The sequence below is a fragment of the Bidens hawaiensis genome, unplaced genomic scaffold, assembly GCF_021521415.1.
Source record: "Bidens hawaiensis isolate Kalapana, Puna unplaced genomic scaffold, B.hawaiensis_p1.1 tig00012643_1, whole genome shotgun sequence".
Taxonomy (NCBI): domain Eukaryota; kingdom Viridiplantae; phylum Streptophyta; class Magnoliopsida; order Asterales; family Asteraceae; genus Bidens; species Bidens hawaiensis.
In genome coordinates, this window is record NW_027492044.1 from 594,559 (window position 1) to 605,564 (window position 11,006).

Below are 11,006 nucleotides of genomic sequence, written 5' to 3' on the forward strand. Positions count from 1 at the left end.
AATTTGTTTAATAGAGAATCTTATAATTAGTTGAGCAAGCAATTGGTCAAGTAATTCCTTTTCCCAGACTTGAATCTCACATTGTCCTCAATGTGGAAAGATTCTTAAAAAGATTCATAATTAGATTCATATGAAGTATGGTGGGTAAAATGGAAAAGAACTTCCCTACGGGCCAATGAAATTTCGACAGGGCGTCCCCTGTTTTTCGTCTGTTTTCCTGTAGTGTACATAAATAATAAATACTGCACACAACCAACAAACACCAAAGCATAATACTACTGAAAATTGGGTATGAAATCATCCATACCCTGCCCATATTGGCTAAATAAGTCCATGGTCAAATGTCTTGCCACCCCCGGCCATAATAAGTATCAAACAAACAAACAACCAAATAGAAATTGTCTCAAAGAAACATAATAATAATAATAATAATAATAATAATAATAATAATAATAATGTCAATAAGTACTACCGCCCATGCCAGACCTACCATCGCCGCTGCTCGTCAGTTACCCAGGTGATCCGGGTCAAAGGGTCCTCACTGCCTGTCCATGTGTTCACTTAACTGATGAATCTCCCGCCTCGTTTTTGCGTACTCTGCGGCACGTTAAGTGTCAGATGCAGCAATCTGCCCAGATAACCTATCAAAAGAAGCGGTGGTGTGAGTCTGGAACTGGTCAATGAGTCTGTATAGCCCCTCGAAAGAGTACTATCTATGGTATGAAGAGTTGGGCCGACTCCTGATGATGACGGGCCGCCCTGCCGAGAGTAAGTGCGGTGGCGGGTCTGACGTGGTGGTGATCTTGTCTTCCTCTCTGGTATGTCCTGAATGGTCATCTCATTGGGGTCCTCAGAATCCCATATTTGGTTGAGGGCATCCTGAAACCTCCACTGGTTTGGGGTTCTGCCTATTTGCTAGATCATCTGCATACTGATACAAAGGTTGAGGTCTAGTGGGATCGGGCTGGGGCTACGTGTTCCTTCCCTGTATGCACCATAAGCTTTGTAGAGCTTATAAATCCATGCACCACCAAAGATCAGGGTATTTGGGCTCCTTGCGTTTGAATTAGTTCTAAACAGTTGACAGAATAGGTACATGATATTGCAAGGTACCTCGTTCTTGATGAAATAAAGGGCCCATAAATCCCTTAATCCTACCACCCCTCGCTCTGGCCACGCTGAGTGACCGTGTGGCTCAACAAGCGGTGAATGTATCTCATAAGTGGGTCACGTAGGGAAGTGCTTTTGGTGTTGCTTGCACAGTAGTTTTCACCCCCAAAACTTAACTGCTCCCATGCTTGCATCCTGGTGTTTCCTGGTTCTCCTGACTCATCAGCATCTTCATCTGCAAAAGTAGTCATAGCCTCGTACCATATGGGATTATCGGTCTCATCGGATGTATAAATTCCCAAATCGATCCCGAGTTGTGTGGCTGAGGTTTTGTACCATTCCCCTCTGACCTTGAACTCGACAGCTTCTCCATCCCACATATACAAGTCTTTTATTTTTATAGAGAATGAGGCTAAAAACTCTTTAGTCAATTCAGTTACTGCCTTGCCTTTTTGATTGAGAACACGTACCTATAGCTCCTTGACAAGCCCTTTGTACCTTCTCCATTGGTTTACTTGCTGTTGTGTCTCTTTACAAGCATAGAAGTTCGGTTCTGGAAGTCGGTTGTTTAAATAGGCCAATCTTTGTCGGGCGCGTTCAACTCGTTCCGTGTTTTCTGGAACGATCAAGAAGGCATGCTCATCGTCCCAATATTCAGCCATCTGCAATTTTAGAACAAGATTAGTCAATTAATCTCAAAATTTTACTGAAATGGTGGAACAAAAACCCAAGCACGGCCCCGTGCCTCATGAGGCACAACCCCATGCTGGTATGGTTTTTGGCAGTTTTGGCCATTTTGACTGATGTTGACCTGCAATTGACCACCGGGTGTGTTTTGCACAAACACGGCCCATGTTTTTAATATGATTTTTGCAAATGTTAAGATTTGAACTTGTGATTCAACCTGGTTCTTAAGAAATTCATCCGGGTTAGGATTTTTTTATGGCATGGGTCATCCAAGACCCGGACCCGAATGATTTTTCTCAACAAACTCTTTCAAACCTAAGTTCAAATCTATTTATCAAATCAAAACCCTAGACTTAAGAAACTAATCCTTCTATTTTCCGGGTCTTGAACCAATTCATCAACAATTGGGTATGAAATTAGGAATTTAGGTTTGTTTTATACCTAAAATTATGAATTATAACTATAGAATTACCAAATTGACCTACCTCTTGTTGGAAATCGAAGATTTGAAGCAAATATTTGAATGAATGGTTGAAGGTCACCGGTTTTTGGATGTAGGCGGGGTGTGTTTTAGGGTTAAGTTATGAGGAAGTTGTTAGTTTTATTTAAAATCCCGTAACTATACTGTAGTTCGGGGCACGGCCCCGTGTTTCTCAAAGCACAGCCCCTTGCTGCAGGTAACAGTCATGTCATTTTTGTTTTAATTGTTTGTTTAACGAGCTGATTTGTTTTTAATTGATTTCTTTGAGGATTAAGGTTAAAAACACAAAGTCCTAAGATATTTCATTAACTTCTAAACATTACAACGAAAATTAAACAACATGAACCGAGAAACATGAAACTTGCTTAAACGAGAATAATTCCTAAGAAAACAAGACAAGGCTTATCCTACTAATGACCACCATTCCCGGACATATGTTGAATGTGTGGTGGGGCTCTTTTGGATTCCAAGAGCTTGGAAAGCTTTTTTGTCGAGCTTTCCGATTTCTTGGTTAAGGAAATTGAGCTTGTAGTCCACATCTTTGTTGTGGTTCTCAACAACATGGAAATTCTTGAACCTTAGTAGTTCAACCTTGTTTGTTAACTCGATCAAGCGAGCTTCTGTTTGGATGTTACTCTCTACTTGGTATCTTATTATGCCTTGAAGCCTTATGTTTTCTTCCTCAAGGGTTGAGGAAGATTCACCATTTTTGAATCCTCACTGGTTTTCACTCCATTCTTTTGTTGTCCATTACAGGAATTTTTAGTTTGGTATGAATGGAATAGTGAGGAGGACATGCATTATATAGAGACTGGAACGTCTAGCACAACCACGTGCTTGGTGAAGCACGGCCATGTGGTTTTGAGGGAATAAATGTTTCTGATTCAGAGATTTGTACGGAGTCAGCGGGTATCATGCTGAAGATTCTAGGGTGTCCACGACCCAGTGCTTCATGAGGAACGGCCCATGCTTTTTGCCACTGGAATATTATCTTTGATTTTTCAACAAAACGCGAGAACATGAATTTTTGGAATGATGTTTTAAGATGTTTAATGAACGTTTTTAACGTCCTAAAATTACTTTGCATTAATAATAAAGTCCTAAACATAGAGTCAGGATAAGCCCGAATATCCTAAAACATAAAATTAAGTCGGGTTAAGCCCGAAAGTCCTAAACTTTGTGCCTATTGCACTTTATTACAAATGAAAGGATAAAGAAGAATGTCTCTAAATTCCACTGAATGGATCTCCTCCATCGAACGGCCTGGGTGGAGGAAAGTAAGTGAAACGAAGGACTTGAAACTGAAGTTGTTCATTGACGTCCCTTAGTTCCATTTTCATGCATGATTTCTACCGACTCGGTGAGTTGTAATAGCGCATCTCTGCAAGGAGATTCATTTTGGTAAGTTCCTTTACGAGCTTTTGAAGTTTGATGAGTAGCTCGGTTTTGGAAATGTGTTGATTTTCGTTTCTGATTGGCGAGGAACGGGGATTTCATTGCTCATCTCAGTTGGCATTTTGATTTCTCATGGGTGAGGGTTTATGTTTGGTTTGGTGCAAGAAACAAGATGTAACGATTCCGGCAAATTCAGGTATACCCTAGCCGGAATATACTATTTACGTGTTATTCAATACTGAATATATGAATTATAATGTGTTTATACGAGTATATAAGATTCACAGTACGAATTATACTCGAATGAACAGTTAGTCGTATTAGAATTACGATTAACCGATGAACGGTTATTGAAACCCGAACGAATCGGGAATTACATTATAGACGAAATATATAATGTTTACGGAGTATTAAAGCTTCGGGATAAGTGATTTATGGCACAGAAAAAGGATTTCGATTTATTAGTACGTCGGTACGTTAAACGAAACCTTTAACATCAAACCAAGCAAGAGACGATCGATCAAACCGAAAAAGATGCACAATGACCGACAATATGATGGGTTGAGTCAATAAATGTCATGGTTTAAGTTTTTAAAGTTTTTAAATCAGTTTTATGTAAATTTTATTTTAACCCGAAAAACGACCATTTTAGGCTCGTTTTAAGCCGAATTACGAGTTTAAACGAGAAACGAACTGAGCCAGATTATCCAAAACATTATCCGGATTACGAAAATCCGAATGTGTGGCCTAGAATGGATGTGTGGGCCCCACCCCACACATAACCTTGGACCGATCGGTCCTTGTACACACACACACACATTACATTTTCTTTTTTCTAAACATCCAACTCCAAAATCCTCTCAACACTCATCTATCTTCATCCAAGTTCTTGATTTCCAACCAAGATTTACAAGATCCGGGCCGGTAGCTGTTCACGGTATTACACCTCTGCTCACCAACAAGGTGAGTTTTCACGAGCCCCTTTTACTGAACTGTTTTAAATATTTTCCCGGGGCGGAAAGCATGTTTCTATCAAAGTGTTTAAGTACATGCTAATCGCATGGAAACGAATGTATTTATATAATGTTTATTGTACGGAAATCGTACAGGAATGTATTAAGATGGTAATTAACTAAGTTGCTAATATTGTAAGACCCGAAACAGTGTTCTGGGGTAACCGAGTTCCCAGAGGTTATTAAATGGGTTTCTGGGGTAACAGAGTTCCCAGAGGTTATTAAATGTGTTTCTGGGGTAACTGAGTTCCCAGAGGTTATTGGAAGTATTCTGGGGTAACAAAGTTCCCGGAGGTTAATCGTTATGTTTTGGGGTTAATAGAGTTTTCACTCGTGAACTCAGTATAATTACATCACTTATTCATGATTTTTATAATGATTTGTCATGGTTTATTTAAATTAGTGAAACTCACCAACAATTCGTAGTTGACCCGTTTTCTTTACATGCTTTCTAGGTACACTCAAGTCGGAATGAGTGATATGTGTTCGATGCTGTGTGCTATTTTGTGGAAGTCTAGAGATCTATATTTTGCATAAAATATGTTAATGTACTATCGGTAACACTTATGTGATAACGCTTAGATGGTTATGAAACTCAGAACAATGTAATACTTTTAAATTAATGTAGTGGTGTTTTCTTTATAAACAATGCTGTTGATATCAGATGTGTCTATTGCATCCCGTGTACGTTTCCGCTGCGGTTACGGGGTGTTACAGAACTTGGTATCAGAGCCATTGGTTATAAAGAATTAGGATGTCTTTAAAAGATACCTAAAATATAACCAGTAGCTCAAGTATTATAGGATCTGAATATCAACTAAATATATATTGTGACGAGATCGGGATGAACTTGGATGGACAAGTGGGTTATTATGGTCCGGAACATAATAACAGACTTGTCTGCACGAGGGAATTCAGGGGAAGTCACGGGGGACTTTAATAGGTAAAATTGGCAACATATGTGCAAATATGTGATAATATTGTTATGTGGTCAAGTTGTATAAGTAAGTGTATATTAATTTGATTATGATTTACCCCATGGAAAGAACTATATGTTTGTTAACTTGTGTGCAGGTAAAATGTCAAGAACCCCCAGTTTGTCGATTGAGGAGGACCCGGAGGAGGTCAGCTCCGGGGACTCCGGGAGCCCACTTGTAGCATCTAGCACCGAGCCTTCCGAGGCTAGCTTTAGGAGCTCCGGCCAGTCCTCCCCTGCTAGGATTGCCAGATCCCCGACCCCACCCGCACCACAGGTCGCTCCTGCACCCCCTGGATTCGGACCCCGCCTCACGGCGCGGATCAGTATCCCACATGTCCGACCTATCTCGCCCCCACCCAGACCTGCTACTCGCAGGGGCGAGTCCTCCAGCTTTCGTCCCGAGCCTGTGACTCTACCTGTGTGGGGTCTCCCGAGACAGGAACGGGACGCGGCGGCCTGGCTCCGAACTCTCACCGAACAGGTGAACGAGCACTCCGCCGCCCTGACGGTGGGAGTCCAGAGGAGGATGTACTTGGGTGATTGCATACTGGATCATCAGTATGCGATTGCCCAGCTGAAGAGGGAGTGCTCATACTCCCAATGGATGCTTGACCGGATGGAGAGTCGGGTTCGGGTTATGATGGCTGTGTTAGTGGTGTTGGTGGCGATGTTGGTGGGGTTGGTTTACCACCGTGTTTAGTTGTTTTGGGTTGGGGATAGACAGGGACCATTTTTTTGATACTCTGTGTAAGCAGTTAGTGGTGATGCTAACATGGAGTGAATCTTGTTTAGTTATAATACAACCACTGGCCCTTAGGGTGGGTCTCTTATGGGGCATATCAGTATAGATACTTTTGGGTATCATTCAAGCACTGACCCGTTGCGGGTTATGTCGAGATGATGTCGACATAGGCCCTATGTAGGAAAACTTATCTAATGTAATAGTGACAGGAAAGTAATATGAACGGATGTTTGTGTAATATGTACTAACGTTTATTAATGAATGGAATGTTTGTTGTGTTTTATGATTGGAATTTGTATTGATTATATATATTTTCTTGATGTTGTGTAGAATGGCACCAAAACGTTCAGCCCAATTGTCGGAAGTAGACGTGAGCCGTCTGATTGCTCGCCAGTTGGAGGCGGCGATACCAGATATAGTATCGCGCATCGCCGCCAGTATTAACAACTCGACCAATCCAACCCCTCCGAGCAATCAAACGACCACCAATAATAACGGGGATCGAAATACTAATCCTCCGCAGAATGAAAACACGATTCCGAGTAATGACGCACCGCCTAGGGTGGTCGTTACTGATAGTAATGGCCCTATACCTACGGTAGAGACGAACCGTACTGAACCGATTCGTGCATCCAGGGGATGTTCGATCAAGGACTTTATGTTGTGCAAACCTCTAGAGTTTAGCGGGTCTGAAGGACCAAATGGGTTGGTTAAGTGGATCGAGAAAATAGAATCCGTGGTAAATATCAGCAACTGCCCCGAGGATTGTGTTGTTAAGTATGCTGCCTGCACATTCACGGACCATGCCTTGACATGGTGGAACACGATAGTGCAGACTCGCGGTCAGGCGACGACAAACCGCATGACCTGGACAGAGCTCAAGGCTCTTGTATTGGAACATTTCTGCCCCAGAAACGAATTGCAGAAATTAGAAAATGAATTGTGGAATCTGGAGATGCAGGGGGCGGACCACTTGGGTTATACGAACTGGTTTAATGAGTTGGCGCGATTGGTACCATGGTTGGTCACCCTAGAGTCGAAGAGGGTGGAGCGTTATATTTGGGGACTAACTCCAGTAGTAAGGAGTATAGTCAATTCTGGGGGACACCAGACGTATGAGGGTGCGGTGACGCAAGCGGTTATCGTCACGTATGATTTAGTAAGAAGCGGGTCACTAAAGGTGGCAGGAGAGTCCGCTGGGGGGAGCGGAGTTCACATGACCATAGGACCCAGGAAAAGCAGCAAGGTAAACGTGCTAGACCCACTACCCAGAACTACGCCATGACTAGTTCGGGCGGAAGGCAAGAACCGCAGAAGGGAACGTTTCCTAAGTGTGGGAAATGTGGTTACCACCATGGTGGCATGTGCAAAGAGGTGGTGTGCCACCGGTGTGGCAGGATTGGACACTACGCACCAAATTGTAAGACAAATCTGAACAACCTGAACCGACAACCGCAACCTATCCGTGCGCAGCCATTTAAGACCCAACCAGCCCGACAGCAGAACCCGCAAGGAAACCAAATGGTGACCACCAGCCGTGCTTGCTATGAATACGGCAGCACGGATCACTTTAAAAGACACTGTCCGAAACTGAACCAGGGAGGAAACGGGAGGCAACCCGCGGGTCAGGCATCGTCGTCCAATCCGGCGCGAGGCCGAGCATTCGTGATGGGGGCGAACGAGGCACGCCAGGACCCCAGCGTAGTGACAGGTACATTCCTCGTCTCTGATCATTACGCTTCTGTATTATTTGATACAGGTGCCGATAGAAGTTTTGTCTCCGTTAGATTCCTTTCGATAGCAAACCTTCCTATTGGTGAAACCATAGAACCTTACACCGTAGAATTCGCTAACGGTAAAACCACGATAGTTAATCAGATAGTTCAGAATTGCCCTTTTATTCTGAACGAACAATCCTTTCTGATTGACTTGTTACCGGTAGAATTGGGTAGTTTTGACGTGATAGTGGGAATGGATTGGTTAGCACGTAACAGGGTAGAAATAAACTGTGAAAAGAAAATCGTCAAGATCCGGATGTCGGATGACGAGGAGGTATTAGTGCAAGGAGAAAAATCCGGCACCATGATACCATTTATATCCCACCTCAAGGTGTTAAAATATATACGTCAGGGATGTGTGGCGTATCTAGCGAGCCTGACGGCCACTGAACCTGAGGAAAAACGGGTGGAAGATATTCCCGTGGTACGCGAATTTCCACAAGTTTTCCCAGAGGAACTTCCTGGATTACCGCCAACCCGACAGGTCGAATTCAGAATCGATCTGTTACCTCAAGCTGGCCCTGTTGCTAAGGCACCTTACCGACTTGCACCATCTGAGATGCAAGAATTATCTAACCAGTTGCAAGAATTGTTGGATAAAGGATTTATTCGTCCTAGTTATTCCCCGTGGGGTGCACCGGTACTATTCGTGAAAAAGAAGGACGGGAGCCTTAGAATGTGCATCGATTACAGGGAATTGAACAAGTTGACAATCAAAAATAGGTATCCTCTTCCCCGAATCGATGATCTGTTCGACCAACTACAAGGTGCGAGCTACTTCTCAAAAATAGATCTTAGATCGGGATACCATCAGGTTAGAATCCAGGAGGAGGATATCCCAAAAACCGCATTCCGGACTCGCTACGGCCATTACGAGTTCTTAGTTATGCCCTTCGGGCTAACAAATGCGCCAGCAGTGTTCATGGATCTCATGAATCGAGTCTGTAAACCCTACCTCGATAAATTCGTCATCGTGTTTATTGACGATATTTTGATTTACTCGAAGAGTAAAGGAGAGCACAAGCAACACTTGAGATTAATTTTAGAGCTTCTTAATCAGGAGAAGTTGTATGCAAAATTCTCCAAGTGTAACTTCTGGTTACAAGAAGTGCAATTCCTTGGTCACGTTATAAATCACCAAGGAATACACGTTGATCCAAGTAAAGTTGAAGCAGTTAAGAGTTGGCAAGCGCCTAAATCGCCAAAGGAAATCCGCCAATTCTTAGGCTTAGCTGGATACTATCGTCGATTTATAGAAAACTTTTCCAGCATCGCCCAACCTTTAACCCTCCTGACTCAAAAGGATCGAAAGTATGATTGGGAGAAGAACAGGAAGCGGCGTTTCAAACGCTAAAACAAAGATTGTGCCAAGCGCCGATCTTAAGTCTCCCCGACGGAGACGATGGTTTTGTCGTGTATTGTGACGCGTCCCGTAGAGGATTGGGATGTCTGTTGATGCAGAATAATAAAGTCATAGCCTATGCTTCCCGACAGTTAAAAGTACACGAGAAAAATTACACTACTCATGACTTAGAACTGGGAGCAGTTATCTTCGTACTTAAAATCTGGAGACTTTATCTCTACGGTACAAAGTGCACCATCTTCACCGATCATAAAAGTTTGCAACACATATTCGATCAGAAAGAACTGAATATGAGACAACGAAGATGGGTCGAATTATTAAGCGACTATGACTGTGACATCTGTTATCACCCCGGCAAGGCTAACGTCGTAGCCGATGCCTTGAGTAGGAAGGATCGGGTTAAGCCATTGCGAGTGCAAGCGCTGGGGATGATAGTCCAGTCGAACCTTTCGGATTTGATTCGAGTCGCTCAACGTGAGGCGTTGAAAGAGGATCAATTGGAAAAAGAGGGACTTTACGGTAACGAGAAGAATTTCGAACAGCGCGTGGACGAAATTCTCTATTTCAAAAATCGGATTTGGATCCCGACCCTCCATGACCTTCGTGAATTAATCATGGACGAAGCGCATAAATCGAAATATTCCATACATCCGGGATCGGATAAGATGTACCAGGATGTGAAGGAGTTCTACTGGTGGCCGGGTATGAAAAAGGAAATAGCCACATACGTCGGCAAGTGTACGACGTGTGAGAGGGTTAAGGCGGAGCACCAGAAACCTTCGGGAATGTTACAACAACCGGAAATTCACGAATGGAAGTGGGAGCAGATCACGATGGATTTTGTGACACATCTCCCCAAGACGTCCCGAGGACATGATGCAATTTGGGTAGTCGTGGATCGATTAACCAAATCGGCACATTTTATCCCGATTAAAAATAATTATAACACTGAGAGACTTGCGCAGATTTATATAAATGAAATTGTGTCTCGTCATGGGATACCCATCTCAATCATCTCTGATCGGAATAGCCATTTCACCTCCAAGCTTTGGCAAGCTGTGCAAGAAGCGCTGGGAACGCGTATTAATTTAAGCACAGCATACCACCCTCAGATCGACGGTCAGTCAGAGAGGACCATTCAGACCTTGGAGGATTTGCTTCGTGCATGCGTACTGGATTTTAAAGGAAATTGGGATCAACATCTCCCGCTCGTTGAATTTTCCTATAATAACAGTTACCATAGCAGTATAAAAGCAGCACCGTATGAAGCATTATATGGACGAAAGTGCCGATCACCACTCTGCTGGACTGAAGTGGGCGACACACAGGTTATTAGATCAGATCTGGTCCAGGAAACGACCAGCAAAATCCTTGAAATTAAAAACAATCTGAAGGCCGCGCGGGATCGGCAGAAGAGTTATGCCGATAACCGTAGAAAACCGTTATCATTTGAGAAAG